The sequence below is a fragment of the Eulemur rufifrons genome, chromosome 30 (genome assembly GCF_041146395.1).
Source record: "Eulemur rufifrons isolate Redbay chromosome 30, OSU_ERuf_1, whole genome shotgun sequence".
Classification (NCBI taxonomy): Eukaryota; Metazoa; Chordata; class Mammalia; order Primates; family Lemuridae; genus Eulemur; species Eulemur rufifrons.
Window position 1 is genome coordinate 57,667,816 of NC_091012.1, and position 16,537 is coordinate 57,684,352.

Genomic DNA, 16,537 nt, shown 5'->3' on the forward strand with positions numbered 1-16,537 from the left:
CTACCTGTAAATGTATTAAGTATTAGGCCCAGACAATGGCAAATGCATATAGAAATGGCAAAATCTTACTAAAGGCAAATTGTTGCCTATGTAGTAATTGCATAAAACAATAAGTAATTAAAAATTGATAGTATGAATAAAAAATAGTAATATTTAAGAGCCAGCACATAAAAGTTCTTTATAAAAGCTTTCTAAATTACTTCTGTATGTCTATGTGTCTACACATGTCATTTGTATGTGATATTTTACTACCAAAATATAAAAAATAGCTCTAATTAATTAGCTTTAAAAAATTATAAACACTTAAATATTTTATCAAGAAGATAGAAACTTACTCAAATTGTTTTTAGTTCACATGACTTTAAGAATACAGTAATTGACCTCAGCTCAACTTTTTTCCAGTTCTGTTGCACTCTGATTCACAATTTCTCTTTACATTCATCTTCAGAGGGAGATACTTAATGCAGATCTGAATACCTCAGAGATACTGTGAGTCTCCTTCAATATTCTCTCAAATTCTCTAAGCTGATTTAGACTCTATAACCTTTACCCAGAGCTCCACTCTTGTTCAGTACTTGCTTGGTCTGTTGATGATCTTTTGCTTTATAAACAGGGTGCTCTTAGACTTCTTATTTTAAAGACTCTAGCTAAATGAGACCATAAAGCCTCTAAGTACAGACTCTAGGGTCACAGACACCTATTATGTAGGACAAAATATCTCAGGGCACTCAAGCTCACCCCAAAATGCCTTGAGTCTATTTTGTTATAGCCCTCACTGGAGCTTGCACATTTACAGACTCCAAATATGCCTTTGGCGTCTGCCATACAGTTGGCATAATTTGGAAATCTCATTTCCTAATTTCTGCTGACACACCTATTCCCAATGGACCTATAATATCAGATAGATTGTATGTTGGGTCAAACAGGGTCCCTGTAGCCCCTTTTCTTTTAACTTTTTGACTTACACGTATCTACCATCACATGGGACATGTGTATAAATGGGGAATAATTAAGAAAATAATATGTATAGTTGGCACTGCCCTGAGATCTACAATATCTCTCACCAAATTATTTTCCAGTGCACTACTTGCAATTCTCACCAAATCTCTGGAGGAAACTGGCCCCTAAAGTCCCAGACTATGCCGTTTTGGCACTCCAAATTGATTTTATAAATTTATTTCTACAATACAGGTCCACATGAAAAGTTCCCTTTTGCCATTGGATTTGTAATACTGGGTTGATGTTCAACTAAATCCATCAGTGGACAACATTGCCAGTTATGTGACACAAGCCTATCTATAGCAAGAGCAAATGAAACAACCAACTAGAAAAAAAGGAGAGATTGGATATTGGAAGGAAGACAAGGAGAGAGGGAGCACTGATGATATTATTTGACATAAACCAATAATTTTCCTTGTAACTTATGTTTGATTGGGTCAGGCACTTATAACTTGAAAAAAACCTAAAAAGACACTAGCAGGAATGAAATCATTATTATAGTCAGCAAAATTTATATTGCTGAAATTTATCTCATCATATATGTTAGGTTTAAAGAATTCACCCTCCCCAAACTTCCATCAAAACCTCCTATAAAACCCACCCTTCTCCCCTTCCTAGAGGTCTATTGGGCAGTAGCCTTTGCTAGACCCTTAGGGAGATAAGGGAATGAAATGCAAAAAGGGAACTTACTTTCTTCATCCCTCCTGATAAGGATGATGCTTATGCCTCCTACTTGTTCCCTAGGGAGATAAAGAAATGGAATGCAAGAGGGGAATTTATTCTCCTTATCCCTCCCGGTTGTTTGAAAATAATTTATTTACTCCTCCCAGAAAAACCCTCCATAAAACCCAAGGCTCTCTCCTTTTCTCTTGTGGATGAGGGTGGGGGAAGAAGGGGCTCTGTGGGGTAGGGCAGGCCATGCCCACCGCTCTGTGCCCACACACTGGGGCAGACCCGGCACAGCACCCCCACTCAGTGCCCCCCTGCTTAGCGCCTGGTTGCCTACCCCACCGCCTCCACCCATCTGCACCCAGATGCTCAAAATAAATAGCATTTTGCTACATGAAAGGCTTCTTGTGTCTCTCTCTTGGCTCTGGAACTAACAATATAGAGGAAGACAATCTTAAGAAACTGTCAAAATGATGAAAATATGTATGGAAGATAGATATAAGCAAAATAACCTAAGAAATATAGGTGTTTCTGAAAATGAAATAACTGAAATAGAAACAAAAGGAAATGCTGTATATGTGTATATATATGTGTGTGTATGTGTGTGTGTGTGTATATATATATATATATTTAAGGTGAGCTTAATAAAAAGATAGAAAGTAACTCTTCAGTGCCCAAGGGAGACCATAAGTGTTGGATAATCCCCTACCTTAGCATTCCTATGATTCTCAGGAGTTGTTGAATATCATAGCTCTTTCACAACTCAGATGGAATAATCCTGAGGTGTGTGTTTTGCAGTTTTCTTGGAGTTTACCTGTAGAAATAAACTTCAGTTGCTCATTGTGGTAGCTAGTTTACTAAAGCATCTCCACTAGCTTCCTTCCCTTTCCATGACTACTCTATTGTCTCCTGCACCTCCCAAACAAAATACTTGCATTCAAATCCTTGTATGAAGGTCTGTTTTAAGGGTGGCTACAAACTAAGACCACTAATGCTTTTGTTTCTTATTTCTCTAATGAAACAGAATCAATCAGAAAAGGTCTTTCGCATGCTCTCTCCATCACATTGACCATCCTAACTGCAGATGACCTCCGTATGATTCTCCACTGCATAACAAAAAGTGGGGCATCATTCCTGGTGTAGTCGGTGAGTAATCCTCAGAACTTATCTTGTTTGACACATCAGAAGCTTTAACATTTAACTTTTTCTGATTGCAAAAAACTTTAACTTTCCAGATATCACACTCTCTGGGTATTTCTTTTGCCTCACTAACTGCTACTTTAGTTTCCTTTACTAGTCCCTCGTCTCCTTGAATTCTCACATTGGAATACTGCAGAGCTCAGTTGTTTGTCATTTTATCTTTTCTGTCTACACCCAATCTCTCTGTCATTTCCATTATTCCAGTTAGACCAAAATCCTGGTGTGATTCTTGATTTTTTCTTTCTTTTACACCCCACACATTGTACTTGAGCAAATTCTGTTGACTCTTCCTTCCAAATATATCTAAAGTACAGTTGTTTGTAGATATTTTACCCTGGCTAAACTGTTTGCTAGTCTATGAAATGTATATTGTATATTTACTCATTTTTGAGGTGTCCTACAAATAGTATTAAAACTACACTGTTTGCATTATGAAATCTGCTATGAAACTGGTCTATTTTGGAAAAATGTGCCTGTTAGAATACCTATCAGAAAGGAAAGTATATTATAATTTCAGAGCTTCAAATATCACTCACTCTTGGGTGGAGTCTATAATTTAAATGCCACTTAGTCACTTTGGACTTAAACAAATTAGTTTCTTATGAATGTAATAATTTTATCAGTGGAGTAAGAATATCCAAAGAATGCTAACAATGGTTACCTCTGAGTTGGAAGTAGAAGTTGAGGGTGATCTTTTTCTCTTTTTCTTTCATATAATTTTGTAATGTTTGCATTGCTCATCATGTGCATGTGTTACTTTTGTAACAAAAAAAACCAAGTAAAGCTATCCAAATGATCTTTGTAAAAAGAGTACTATTAAGGAGGAGACTTACCCTAAAAGATATAAATAATTTTACAAAGCCAATATAATTAAATAGTGTAGTTTTGGTAGAATATTTATGGAACATATTAGAAATATGAGAAGAAGCCTTAGTAGTTAAAATAATTCAGAATATGACAAATACATAGTATAATGATTAAGAACACAGATTTTAGAGCCAGAATAATTGGGTCCAAGTTCTGGATATGCTTATTGGCTGTGTGACCTCAGGTAAGTTACTAAGCTTCTCTATGTTTCAGTTTCTTCATAGGTAAGGTAGGGATGATAATAGGCTTACCTCATAGGGTGGTTGTGAGGATTAAATGAACTAACATATAGATATAATACTTAAAAAAGTGATTAGCATTATATAACATTTGGCTATTAACAGAAATCAGAGACATGCTGAATATAAATATATGTATATATGTATGTGTGTGTGTATAAACTCCTAAAAGCAATGTTTTTCTTAAGAAACTCTACCAGTACTTTCAATAAGATTAATAATGAGAAGCAACGATGCTCACCATTTGACACTTACATTCAACATTGTAATAGTTGTATTAGCCAATGCAAATGGATAAAATAAATCAATTTCAGGCAGAGGAATGTGTAGGGAGGATGTAAAACTATCTCTATTTGCACATGATATGATAGTATATCAAAAAGAAAATCAATAATGAAACTAACTCAAACCATGAACAATGTACTATTAGGAAGATATAAAATTAGCATACAGAAATCAATATACTTCACATACACAATAATCAATTATAGGAATGATGGAAAACATTCAGTTAAGACAGCAACAAAGAAGATTAAAATTTTGGAATAAACAATAAGAAATGTGAAAACATAAAATTTTAAATATTCCTCAAAGACAGAAGAGAGTAGAGGTTTTTTTGTTCTTGGGTAGGATGATTCAACCTTTTAAAAATGTTTGTTCTCCCTAAGTTAATTTTTAAATTAACACAATCCAAAAAAATACCAACAAGCTGTTTTATGGAATTATTCAACTTGATAATAAAATCATATGGAGAAACATGCATGCAAAGATAGCCAGGGAATCATTGAACAAAACTAAGTGGGGGACCTGGCCTTACCAGACATTAAAACTTATGGTCATCTTGTTCCCTGTACCTGGCAGCAGGTGGTTGTGGTTTCAGCGATGAGCTCCCAGAAAGACAACATGCTTCATTCCAGGCCCCCAAAGCACCAAAATATTAATACATTTAGCTTCAAAAATGACAAGTTTAATGAGCGTTCAGAACAAGAAAATTAATGTGAAACTTCATCATGGAGTATGTTAGCACTGTAAAGAAGTTCTTGAATGGCATGTAAAATACAAACCATTATCAAAACCTAAGAACATGTTAGGTGTTTTCCAAAGACAGTGAAGAATTCTTATCACATAATTGTTATCGAAACCACAAGGGGGTTTCGGTCTAGGTCATGTTACTCATCGCACAAAGATCCAATTATTAAAACAACCAAGACTTCCAAGGAAGAAGTGAATTTTAAATATGAAAAATGTCTTGTCAGGAGAACAGGAGAAGCTGCCTCAAATTCCGCTGCCCCAACTAACAGAGCTCATGGGCTTTTAAAAGAGGAGCTACATGTCTTTGGGCAGTTTGTGGGGGATGGTGAGTCATCAGGAAGTCTGCCTAGGGGCCTTTATTAGGTCATTAAATATGAAATGTCTGATTTCAAATCAAAAGTGTAGTTTACTATGTCTCAAACAAGAAGCAGTAGCACAATTAAAGCATGTGCCTAAACCATTAACACAGTTTTGCCATCTTAATGGTAGCTGGCTTATGCTAGCAGTGAAGAAGCCTGGAGAGTGAGTGGTGATGAAATCACAAAAGGCATTTTCCACCGCTTGTTACAAATTGAATATTTTTCCTTGTAAGACGTAGTCTAAAGCCTGGAAGAAGTGGTAGTCAGTTGGTGCAAGGTCTGGTGAATACGGTGGATGACAGAGAGTTTCCAAGTCCAGCTTATGTAGTTTGAGCAGTGTTGTTTGTGCAAGAGGATTGGCCTGTCTCTATTGACCAATCTTGGCTACTTAATTCATGTGGTACCCATCTATCCAGCTTCTTTACGTTGCCGATTTGTTTCAAATGGTCCATTACTGTTGGAATAGTAATGTCAAACCTTACTGCTAACTCACGCATAGGTTGAGATGGATACGATTCCACTACAGCTTTCAGCTCATCATTATCACCCTTGGTCTCAGGTTACTCTCATGGCTCATTTTCAAGATTAAAATCACCAGAATGGAACTTCTCAAACCATCGACACACTGTGTTCATTAGCCACATCCTTCCCAAACATGTCTTTGACATTTCGAGCTGCAATTGTTCCATGATGAAAGTCATATTCGAAAATGACACAATTTTTGACTTATCCATGGCTGCACAAAAATTGCTCTAAAATTTTTTTGAAAGATAATCACAAACCAAAACATATATTTGAAAGACTGAGGATATATCTTCAGAATAAAAATAAAAAAGAAGTATCAAAGTGAAATGTCAGAGATATCAACTGTCAAACTTAGTACTTAAGGAAATAAGACATTTCATACTTAATCACCTAATAGAATCTCAACTCCTTTGTCTTGGAGAAAATTCACCATTTCTTGGAAATAAAAAGTCAAGTAGTTAAGGAAAGGATTATTAAAAAAACACATAAGTCATTGAAATTTGTTCATGGAGCTGGGCTAGTTACATAATGTGTAGACCATGTGCCTATGAAATTGAAATTTGTGAAAAATGTGGAAAGAAAGTAGATATTGTTATTCAATTTAATAAAGAACAGAAAAAAGAAAATATTGAAAATAATCTAAGTTCCAACCATAGAAGAAGCTGAAGAAGAAATGAAGAAGAAATGAAGAAAATGATGATGATTTAGATTTTAATATTGGTTTAAGTGACACAGAAAATGACAATCAAGTGAATTAACATCACTCTATTAAAAGTCAGTTTGACAACGTACAATTCTGACAAACTTCTGACTTTGGGTATTTCACAAAAAATACTGTGAAATTCTAATGGGGAAATCAGAAAAGGCTATTGAAAAATAGGCAAAATTTATACATTAACAATATAAATTATGTATGATATTTGAATAACTATAAAACTTTCATCCAGAAGTTTTTCTTCTTTCTTTTTCTTTTTTTTTTTTTTGAGATGGGGGTCTTGCTATGTTGCCCAGGCTTGTCTTGAAATCCTAGCCTCAAAATGATTTCCCCACCTCAGCCTCCTGAGTAGCTGGAACTACAGGCATGTGCTACCATGCCCAGTCCAGACTTTTCTTACAACAAAGTGTTAAGTTGCATATGCCCAAATATCTTTCAAAATGAGTATTGGGGTACCTTCTTGCAGTTCATGAGAATTATTTAAAAGAATGTATTGCCTAATATAAAACTAAACAAGATTCAGAATTGATGCTTGTATAGGGACTATCTCATGTAAAAATGACATGATTATTAATATATTGCTAACTTCATAAATTGGTCCTTGGTAAGTATCTTCTGATAGATTTATCTCAAATAACTCACATAACGAAAGCCCCCATACTTACGTTTGCTTGTTACAAAGCAAAAGCAGTTTAATTTTTTATAATAATGTTTAGCATGTATATAGCAATTTTTCTTTGAAAGTATTTTTATATATCTTATCACATTTTTTCTCTTGTGAAATATCCATAGAGAAAAAAATGCATAAAATTTATATACATAGTATAGTAAATAATTATAAAGGAAAGTTCATACATTTACACTCAGGTGAAAAAATTGCCAGCACCAGAAGCCTCCCATGGGGCTTTTTCTTAGCAAAAGTACATTTTTCTTCCCAGAGTTGGCACTATTCTGAATTTTGATAATTATTTTCTTTATTACCCATGTTTGTACTTCTAAACAATATAAATTAGTTTTGTCTGATTTTTGAACTCTTTTCTATCTTTTTATTTTGAGAAAATCTCAAACCTACAGAAAAATAGCCCTGGCTTGGGTGAGGCAAAGTCATTACTTGTAACCAAAATGTTTGTACCCCCATAATATCCTGAAATAATAATAAAAAGGTAGCAAAATAGTACAGCAACTCTTTGCATATTCTTCATCTAGATTGCCAATTATTGTTAACATTTTACCATGTTTTCATTATATCTCAATATGTATTTTATTTGGGGAACCATTTGAAAATAAATAAGCACTGGTTTTGAACTTTGTATAACAGATTTATACTATACATGTTATATTGTATCTCTTCTTTCCATTGTTATAAAATTTGTGAGATTAAAAAATTATAAAGTTTCTATAATTAAAGGTGTGGCAAATTAATAGACAAATAGATCAATGAGAGAGAATAGGATGCCCAGATAGATCAAACTACATAAAGAAATTTAGTATTCTATAACAGTGGCATCTCACATCAATGGGAAAATATAGACATTTTAATAAATTGTACTAGATCAAATTGGTAGCAATTTGCAAGAAGATAAAACTGGATTCATACTTCTCATCATATATATACATGAATAAACTTTAAATTGATTAGGGATCTAAATATATAAAATGAAACCCTACCAGCACTACAGAAAAAGTGGATGGATTCTTCTTTAACCTCACACAGGGAAAGTTATTCTAACTATGTCTTGAAATTCAGAGGCAATAAAAGAAAGAGTTGATAGATTAGACTACATAAAATTGAAAAAAGGTAAAGCAAATAAATTATGAAGTCATCAAATTCAGAAAGGATATCAACTGACAATTTATCAAAAATGTATAAAACTGGCTCTAAAATGTATGAAAAGGTATTCATACTTATTAGATAAATGCAAAATAAAAACACTAAGATATTATTTCTCACCTATAAGATTGATAAAAATTAAGCAGTATTACAACACAGTCTATTTGTGAAGCTGTAGAGAAACAGCCAATCTCAATGTATTAATAGGGATGCAAATCGGAACAACCCATCTGGAGGTCAATTTAGCAAAATTAACAAGACTTCATATATACTTTTTGACCCAGTAATTCCAATTCTAGAATTTACCTTGAAGATACACTTCTAACTATATGAAAACACATATAAACAAATCATACATGGGAGCATTTTTTTGTAGTTGCAAAGTCTTGGAAAGAAACTCAATGAGTGATCAAAGAAACCACGGCATAGCCACAAACTTTAGTTTCATGCACGTTTAAGAAAGAATGAGGAAGAGATCTATAAACTGATATAAAGTGATTTCCAGTCTATATTAAATGAAAAAAGGAGAGATCACAGAGCATATATCTATAGTGCATTACCTTTCAGGTAAAAATGAAGGGACTATAAGAAAATTTACAAGTATTGGTTTGTTTTGCAAAAAAAAAAAAAAAAAAAACAGGAGGAATGAACAAGAAACTAATGAGATTAGTTATATATAGGCGATCAGTAGAAATGGGGTGGGAAGAACAGGATAATGGGAACAGCAGTAAAAGTAATGAGGCTTGAGTATTTTTTCAAAATAGTTCTGACTTTTAGAACCATGGTAATATTCTATGCAACAAATAAATAGATAGATAGAATCAACTAGAATGCAGGGATGGGAGAAAAGAGAATGCAAACAGAAATAAATGAAACTAACTTCATTACAAATGGATAATACAGTCACACTGAGAGGGGCAGGGAAGAACTAATTTAAGCTAAGTTAGAAAATGGTGTTTTGAAATTATACATTAAGGCTAATGGCAAAAAGAACTATAAACAAATATTACACGCTGGTTTGTAAATTTTTTCCTTTTATTTTTTTTCTTTTCCTTTTATTTATTTACTTTTTTAAGAGATGCGGTCTCTCTCTGTCACCCAGGCTGGAATGCAGTGGTGCAATCATAAATCACTGAAACCTCAAATTCCTGGGCTCAAGTGATCCTCCTGCCTCAGTCTCCCAAGTAGCTAGGACTACAGTAACATGCCACAATGCCCAGCTTGTGTTTCATGAAAGTACGTGCTAGTGTTTTTGGAACTATGTATATAATAGAATTGAGTAAATAAGTAAATATATTGTCAACAATGAGAGCCAGGTATCAATGATAATTTCTTGGTTTTATCAATTATATATATAGTTAAGATTTTAATATTTCAGAAAGCTAGGGAATGGGTTTACAGAAACTCTGTATACTGTTTTTGCAAGTGGTTTTGTAAATATAAAACTATTTCAAAATAAAACTTTAAAATGATAAATAAATCAGTGGCAAAAAATGATATAATATTGTCATGAGTAAATTATGTTAACCGTGAGTAAAAAATGCTTAGATCATGACTGCTCATTGCACAATGAAATATATATCAGACAAATAAAAGAGGTTTTTATGTATCTCTGTTAAAACAACAGAAGAGCCTACAGGAGAGTATGTGACCTCTAGATTGGGAAATGCTTTATATGCATACCATCAATATAAGAAATCAAAAAGTAAAAAGATGCTACTTCATAAAAAGTAAATATTTGATAAAGATATGTTAGTTAAAAGGCAATGTACTTATTGGAGTTAAAAAACTTAACAAAATATATTAGAAAAAAAGTTAATAAAGGTCTCCTACAAAACCATAAAAGAGTTATCTATCACTCCAATAAGAAAGTTGGTATAGCTAAAAATTATCTGACAAAATAGGATTTAAGGTGAAAAACTACTAGAAGTAAATAGGTGATTTCATGATAATAAATGATTCAGTCCACCAGAAAGATATAACAATATTAAATTTGTATGTTATTAATAATAAAATCTCAAAATATATAAAACAAAATTTAATAGAAACCCAGGAAGAAATAGAATACTCAACAACCGTAACAGATTTCATCATGCTTCTCTTAGTAATTAATAAGACAAGGAGGCAGAAATTTGGTAGAAACTTGAAAGTTTGAGAAAAGTAACTAATTGACTTAATGAAGGCATATGGAATATTAGGCACAACTGTGGAATGCACTCTTTCAAATATATACACACAACCTTTATGAAAATTAGACATATACAGCATTAGAGGACAAGTCTTAGGAAATTAAAAAAAAAATAACAGAGTATATTCTATCATAAGAACATTAAGCCCAAAATTAATAACAAAATGATAAATATAAAACATATATTTAACAAATTAAAAGTATACTTCTAAGTAATCAACTGGTTACAAATGAAATAATAGTGAAAGTCAGAAAACATTTTGAACTGATTAAAGGAAATACTGCATATTAAAACTTGGGACATGCAGCTTCAGCACTATATAGAGGTATATATATAAATATAAAAGAAGAGAGGCAAAGATTAATTATCTAAGAAGTTAGAAAAAGTTCAACATATAGATCTAAATAAAACAAAAAGTTAAATGACAAAAGTAACAGCAGAAGTTAATGATATAAAAATTTAATAAAGAGAATGAACAAAGCTGAATTTTTTTGAATATATTAATAATATTAAGAAACCTCAGGCACTTTGAGAGAGGAAAAAAAGAGAGAACATGGACAAACAGACAGACATACACATAACTTAGTAATTAAACAGAGGACCAAAGTATAAATAAAAACTTTATAAAAAATTAGTAGTAGATTACATACTTAAGGTGAATGGGAAATTTTTGGAAAATAGATGAAAATATATAAAATATAAACATTATGAACTTGGAATAGGAAAATATTTCTTACAGAAACCATACAAAATTAAAACCAAATGAAAAAGATTATAAAATTTAACTATGTCAGAAGAACTATTACTTATTAAAAGATATCATAAAGATAGCAAAGAAACAATCCACAAAATGGAAGAAGATGGTGCAGTTGATGTAACTGAAAAGCACTCTTCCATATTATGTAAAGAATTTCTATAAATGGATAAAGTTTAAAAAACCCAATTGAAAGAAAAGGGCAAAGACATGAACAGCCATTTCATAGACTAGGAAACAGTGATAGTCAACAAAAACCTATGAATAGAAGCATACTCTTATTAAATAACATGGAAAATATATATTGAAATCATACCATTTGACACCACCAGATAGGCAAAGATGATAAATCTGACATTGTTGATTTGTAAGAATGTAAAACTTCTAGAGCTCTCATACACTGCTGGTAGAAGTATACATTATTACAAGCATTTTTGAAAAAATAAATATTTAGCATTATCTAGTAGATTATACACATATCCTTTGATGCAACAATTCTATCTACAAATATAGATCTTAGAGAAACTCCCATATATAGACAATGTGACATGTGGAATAATTAACATAGCAGTGATGTTAGAAAACAAAACACTGGAAACAACCAAATTTATGAAGAACAAAACTGACAAATGAATCATGGTGTATTGATACCTCAATTTACATGTGGAAAACCATACAGCAATGAAATTGAAAAGCCTACAGTTGTCCATCTCAATGTGGATGAATCTCACCAAGTTGAATGAACAGAGCAATTGCAGAAGAATAGATGCAGTATGATCCTATTTATATAATTTACATGCATCCAAAATGCAAAAGTATATTATGTTGGGACACATACCCGTGTGATAAAATTATAACAAAGGGCAAAGGAATAATTAACAAAATTTAGGACAGTGGTTACCTCTGGGAGGGAGAGAGGGAGGGAAGTGAATATGATTAGGGAGGAATACACAAAGGACTTCAAAGGTACTCGGAATATGGTATTTTGTATGGTTAAGTACACTGTGCTCTTTTTAGAATTATTTTTCACAAATTTTAAGTAATAAAATGTTTCACATATTTCATACTATAATAAAAACAAAGCATTATAAAATGTAATATCTGACTTGCCCATAGTGCATTTTAAATTTCTTAATGTTTGGTGGATGCTGTTTCCTATCAAGTCCATGTTAAAAGAATGCTGGAAAATTAAGGTTATTGTAGGAATGGATTCTAAAGTGACCTTGATCCACCCTTCTTTTGCTACTATATTCATCAGTTAGGCTTGCTTATAAGATATATCTGCAATTACCATACATGAACTGTTGCTTCCAAGTTGAAGAGGAAGATGACCCTGGTTACACTGTGTTCCACTTAAGCAGCTACCTACACGTTTTTCCCTTTTTATTCTGACTTAAAATGGAAATTTTGTTTGAAATTAATTCATTTTTCATTAAGGATAAGATGACATTTTCACAAAGTTACTGAACCAGAACATTGATAATAACCCAGCCACAGAGATGCTAAATAAAATGTGTATTTATTTTATTTGCTCATGTTTTCTCTGTGTATGTCAAGGCATAGCCAAATAAATGCATTAATAATTACCACCCCTTATTAAGAATCACTTGATCTTTCTTTCTCAGTGAACTGAAATCTGGTTTTAAAGAGATATCATACAAGCCAACAATTCCCCAAAAGCCCATCCTGAAAACTTAACTTTGGTGTTTCACAGATACTTTGGAATAATAAATTGCAGAAATACCTTCCAAAGGCATGTTTCTCAATTCCCCCACTAATATACCTGAGATTAAATGAAATAAATCATGTTTTCCCTGATATTGATGTTGCGGCCCAATTACAGAATGGAGGATGAACACATAAACATACATACAGACACACGGAAAAAACACATGGACACACATAGACGGTAAAGACTGCAGTATGGAAAACTCCAGTCGCTTTATTTTTATACTCCTATTGTCCAGCAGCTACTTCCTGGTATGTGACTATGTTTAGGGTCCTGAGGTGATATGTTCCATTTCTTATGGAAATTGCTCAAGGGAAGGCAAACGTTTGCATCTTAACCTTTGGACCTCATTACCCTTGTGCAGGACAATGAGACACACCTTGGCTATTTGCCATAGGAAACAGTTTGTCTATTTCAATAGGCCATTGACCTCTAGCTCCAGGAAGCATTCAGCAGTCAATGGGCCGTGTCCGGACCCATTGACTTCTGGCCTCAAGGAGCGTTCTGGATCCATTGACCTTTGGACCCAAGAAGCACGTCCAGCTTCGCTGACTCTGAGCTCAAGCCAATTCTTGCTCAGGGACGATCCTTACAATTGATATTATTATTAAGGTTAATCTTTAAGTAGAAAATAACTAGTAATTATTATTTTTCCACAAAATTATCATTTTCAAAATTTGAAGATGGGCCTTACCATTTATAAATCCTACCTGATTTAATAAAATGATATTTCTAATATTGGTACTTCTGGTATTGATATACTCATAGAGTAAAATCAAGTGCCTACCTTTTGAAAAACTCAAAATTTCAAATAAAAAAGACCATCATCCAATCTAAGTCATAAATTTGAAAACAATTTACCAAGAAATAAGGAGTCAAAGGTTGTAGTATTTGGGAGGAAGAGAAAAGAGTTTGCCAATAGAAGCAAATTAGAGAAAGAAGGTGTTGATATTCTTCAAGGTTCCTGCCATCTGCTTGTCAGGCTGCTGACGAATTTCAGATTCCTGTTTGGCAATGCTTTCTCTTTAATGTCCAAAATTTTACCTTCCATTCCATCTGTACCTTACCATTCTATTTAGCTTCTGTAAGAACATGAACACCATGTATATTTTGAAGCTTGCCAATGTACCATATTGACATTCAAATTCAATCTTGGGTGATAGAAATCAACATGTGCCTGCATGGAGATGCGGGGGTGGGTAGGTTAAGGTAATTGACTGAATATAGTTGTGAGAGAACTTTCTGAAGTTATGGAAATGTTCTTTATTTTGATGTGGGTGATAGTCTGCTTTATTTTTTCATAGCGTATGTTGATATTTCACATTACATATTAATTTGTTTACTATTTATTGGCTCTCTCCCTGTGGAAGTTAAGAGTAGGCTTACTAATAAAAATAGACCTAACCATGTGATATCTCAATAGACAGAATTTTATTTCTTGTTCACCTAACAGTCCTGGGTGGCTGTTTAAATATTACTGTTGGCTCATCCCTATTCAATGACATCATCTATATTATAGATTTGTGCTCCCCTAGAGCCTCTTTGTCTTCTGCATCCAGCTAGCCAAAGGACAAAGAGCACTGGGGAACCAACACATAGGGAGAGTGTTATGGACTAGACCTCAAATTATCACACTTTACTTATTTACACTTTCTTTGCTAGAACTCAATCACATGTTCATCTAAATGTAAGAGAGGTAGGGAAATATAATCTACCTATATTCCAGAAAGTAAGGAAAATAGATAATGTTGATCAGTTAGCAGGTTTACCACACTTTCTCACCTGAAATATATGCTTCATTATGGTCAGAACCTTTCTTGTCTGTTTGCTCATGGAAATATGCCCAATTTCTAAAGGAGTGCTGATACATAGTATGCATTTAACAATATTTTTAGGTGAATAAATAATTTCAGTGAAACATAATATAGTGAGCTTGGCTAGATGAAGTAATAAAGCTCCCTGTTTACTCAGCTCCTCTAATTTTGGTTATAGATATTTCTAAGATACTGTATTATCCACCAATGAAAATCAGTGTGAGCTCTATGCTGCTACCCTTCTCTACACACATATCCATCTAAATCCCAGGAATGAATGCAAATTTCTTAGGACACCGAGGTAAGGTGTGCAAAAATGTATTTTCTTTGTGGCTCAAAGTGATCTATATTCTGAGTTTCCATTCCAATCATGATAGACATCCACCAGTGTGAAACCATCCAAAAGTTAAAATTCAGAGCCCAGATTCCACAATGGCTCAAGAGGTAAAACAAAGCAATAAAGTTCTATCCAATGGTATGAACAGAAATCTATCCCTCTTATCAATTCCTACAATAAATGTGAATGGCTTGGACTCCCCACTGAAGAGACATAGGCTGGCTGAATGGATAAAAAAATATAAGCCAAGTATCTGCTGTCTCAAAGAACTGTATCTAACCCACAATGACTCATTCAGACTCAAGGTGACAGGATGGAAAACAATATTCCATGCAAACAGAAACCAAAAGAAAGCTGTATAGCCATTCTCATATCAGATAACATAGACTTCAAATCAACAAAAGTAAAGAAAGACAAAGATGGTCATTATATAATGGTAAAGGGAGCAATTCATCAAGGAAGCATAACAATCCTAAATATCTATACACCTAACACAGGTGTGCCCAGATTGATCTAAACAAAATCATAAACAGTAGCATTGTAAGAGTTGGGGACTTCAGCCCCCCACTGACAGAATGGGACAGATCCTCCAAACATAAAATAAGCAAAGAAACAATGAACTTAAACAGGATGCTAGAACAAATGGGCTAACAGACATTTACAGAACATTCTACCACCAAACTACTGAATATAAATTCTTCTCAGCAGCTCACAGAACATTCTCTAAAATTGATTACATCCTAGGGCCACAAAACATGTCTTAACAAATTTTTCACAAATAGAAATTATACTATTTATCTTCTCAGACCAGAATGGAATACAATTAGAAATCAATTCCAACAGAAATACTCAACTCTACACAAAGTCATAGAAATTAAACAACCTACTGCTGAACCATTATTGGGTCAGGGAGGAAATTATGACAGAAATCAAAAGATTGTTCCAACTAAATGATAAAGGGGACACAAGTTACCAAAATCTGTGGGATTCTGCAAAAGTAGCCTTAAGAGGAAAATTCATAGTCTTAGATGCCTATGTCTAAAAGACAGAAAGAACACAAATCAACAATCTATTGAATCATCTGAAAGAATTAGAAAAGGAAGAGCAAACCAATTCCAAACTCAGCAGAAGAAAACACAAGACTAAGGTCACAACAGAACTAAATGAAATCAATTACAAAGGATTTATACAGAAGATTAATAAAATAAAAACTTGGTTCTTTGAAAAGATAAACAAAATTGCCAGGCCTCTTGCTAGATTAACCAGAGTCAGAAAAGA

General features: G+C 33.3%; 1 pseudogene; it reads left to right on the forward strand.

Annotated features, from left to right (window-relative positions):
• Positions 1-4,856: 4,856 nt before the first annotated feature.
• Positions 4,857-6,648, forward strand: LOC138378747 (uncharacterized protein C9orf85 homolog; annotated as a pseudogene).
• The last annotated feature ends 9,889 nt before the right edge of the window (positions 6,649-16,537 follow it).